Raw genomic sequence first — 3138 nt, forward strand, 5'->3', positions numbered from 1 at the left:
TGGGCTACCAGGGTGATTCTAGAAATGACCGATTCTGGCCCCACCCTGGCCTCTGGAACCAGGGCCTCCGGGTCAGGTGTGGGCACAGGTACTTGTTAACATGCCTCAGGCAATGACAATGCTTCCCTCGTGCTGGCCGCGCAGCCAAGAGGCATCAGGAAATTCCCTGGATATTGTAACTCGTGACAGCAACTTCTAATTAATCATCAACTTGTAACATGAGCCGGGCCCATAACAAGGGACCAGTGGAGACTTCGGAAACCTGTCTCCTGGCTTCTTCAGACAACTTCTTCCAGACCCAATGGGGGCCCAGCTCTGCTCCCAGGCTGGTAAGTGGGAGCCCTGTGCTTGGTCCCTGCGCAGGGATGCAAGGAGCAGGGGAGGCCCTGGGTCCTTGCCGGGAAAACGCGGGCAGCGGTGCAGGCAGTGCAAACATCACTCAGGAGCTTCTGAGCCCCGCTGGGCCCAGCGAGCGGGTGGCACTCGCTCAGTGAGGCACTGAGCTGTGAGCTTCCTGCCCCTGAGAGAACCCAACAGCCGCCAGTGACTCAGCCCAGCATCCCTGTAGTGACCGGATGACCCACACAAAACAGCTGCCTTCGGGCCCTATTGTTCAGGGAGACGTCTGGCTGCGTGGGACACGGTGGGGTTTGGGGGGCCTCATGGGAGACGAGAGGTTCCAGCTGTGAAAATTGAGCTGTGGGACCCGGGTCAGGTCACCTTCTCGTCTGAAGGCTGAGCCAGTGCCGCTGGCCTGCTGGCTATAGGACTGCTAGCTGCACAGCCCTAAGGGTGGTGGGCACCCGGTCTCTGCACATCACCAGAGGCCAGTGGGCATCTCTGTGTGAGGGCAGAGATGAGGAACCCGGGCTTTTACTGCGGAGATGTGAGCGCGCCTCTCTGGACACTGCTCCCTCCCAGGCAAAGAGCCCCTTCCCTAGCAGCACTGAGGGCTCACACAGCAGCAGGTGGCACCAGGGCTGGGGGGCGGCAGGGGTGACCAGGCCACCGCTGCTGCAGCTGTGGCAACTGCATGTGGATCCCAGGCACTGGGGGTGCCATGGAGGAGGCAGCACAGGGTGCAGGGACCAGGAGCTGCACCCAGGCTCCCCCGGTTCTGGCTGCAGGACTGCGGCAACTTGCACATCCTCCCCAAGCTCAGTTCCCTCTGAGTGCCTCCCCTTGGGGTGTGTGTGTGGGGGGGGAGAGGGGGCCGGAAGGCTGTAAAGCACTCAGGAGGCGCCTGGAGAAGCCGGGTGGCTGGAAGGGGGTGGTGAAGGTGAGGTAGATCTGGGGGGTCCCCACTGAGGAGAGGGCTGACTCTCAGTCACTGAGATTCTAAGAGCCTGGCTGCAAAGGTTCTCTGATTTGAATCCGTGTGTGTGTGTGTGTGTGTGTGTCAGGGGAGACACCCAAAAGGCCATGGTTCATGTTTCATGACTCACCTGAGGTAGGTGCTCATTGTCAGTCCTGGAGCAGGTGCACCAGGGCGGGAGGCCAGGGGCCAGGGAGCCTGCAGGCCTGAGGGAGGCGCCCACCCCTTTCATGCCTGTGAGCCAGCTCCAAACAGCGTCCTGTGCCAAGTAGAGGGGGGCCTGGTGGGCTAGGCAGTCCTGCAGGCTCTCCGGAGCCCTTGGCTCCCCTCCCAGTGGCACCTCGAAGGGGCTGTGAGGTCGTTTGTTCAGGAGCCTGGGCGTGTGGTCCCCTGGCAGCCGGTGACCTGTCCCCTCAGCCTCCCTGCTCTAACCATGTGAGCACAGCATCCCCATGGGCTGCCCGGGACCTCCAGAGGCCGGGTGGGTGAGCTCTGCAGAGGGTCAAGTTCCTGTCCAGGATGAAGCCTGCTTTCCTGTGTCCCCAGGGCCCCCTGTCCTGCCGAGGCCACTCCTGGGGTGTTCCTCCTCCTCCCTGCACTCGCCTTCCTCCCCCCCCACCCCCTCCTGTCCCCAAAGTCACTTTGCCTGGTCCAGGGCAGCTGAGCAGGGAATGGGGTGGAAACTCCACCCACTGACCCTTCCTGCGGAAAGGGAGCGGCTTCAGCCAGGACAGGCCCATCTCTGCACTTACACTCTCAGCCCAAGGAGCCGAGCACATGGGGTCTCCTGTTCCCCAGCCCAGGGGCCCTTTCTCTAAGGGCTGCACTGGGTGGGGCTGAAGCTACCCCTCTAGCTCTGCCGGTGCTGTGTGCCCACTGTCAGGAGGGGTTGAAGGCCACTCACTCCGCTAACCAAGCCTGTTCCAGGCTGCACTTCAGGGATGGGCAGTGACTCAGCCACGTGGAGGGGGGGTGGGGGGTCCAACCGCCCAGCTGGGCGTCCACCCCAGCCCAATGCCTGCCCAGGTGGGCACTTAACTGCTCCCATTCAGGTACCTGAGGACTCCTCTGGGCTGGGGTCTGACTCAGGTTCAGACTGAACCCACCTCTTTATTTCAGACTCCTTGTCCAACCCAGAAAGAGAGGGGCCCGGAGGGAGGCCGAGGGGAGGCGGGGAGGGTGACTCAGAGGCTAGAGGTGAGAGGAGGGGCGCCCAGGGAGCAGCTTCCCCCTCCTAGCTGCCCAGTGGTCAGGTTGGAGGCCCCGTGATGTCGAAGCTCATCCCGGGCCTTGAGCGATGACCTGGGACCCCTCTCCAGTCTGTGCTCCACCCGAGGGAAGCTGCCCGAACCCCCTCTCCCAGGGCGAGGAAGTCACCCCCCCTGGGGGCCTGGCCCTCACAAGTGACAGGTTGTTTTCGGGGAAATCAGAGTCAGACAAGGAAACAGCACCAACAAGGGACCCATCGGCCAGAGCCAAGCCGTCAGCCACCCTCTCAGGCTGCTTCTGGGCACAGACAGAACGTGGATGGAGACTTTAAACATCTGCCCGCAGAGCCAGGGCGCAGGTGCCTGCGGTTCTCACACCTGCTCTCCCACTAGTGACACAACCTCGCGGGCTGAGAGCTGGTAGCGCCCGTTTCTCCAGCGGCATCGGGGCCTTTAGCTTTAGAACCGCCCTGCGGGGGGAACTGGGGCTGGAGGCCTTCCCGAACGGAACCCAGACCCCAGACAGGCCGCGGGACTCCTCGCAGCTCTAGGCGGGCCACTGGGGTCCCGGGGTGACGATGCCCCGAGATGCGTGGCGGGAGGGGTGGCGGCGGG

This window comes from Myotis brandtii, unplaced genomic scaffold (assembly GCF_000412655.1).
Source record: "Myotis brandtii unplaced genomic scaffold, ASM41265v1 scaffold1612, whole genome shotgun sequence".
NCBI lineage: Eukaryota > Metazoa > Chordata > Mammalia > Chiroptera > Vespertilionidae > Myotis > Myotis brandtii.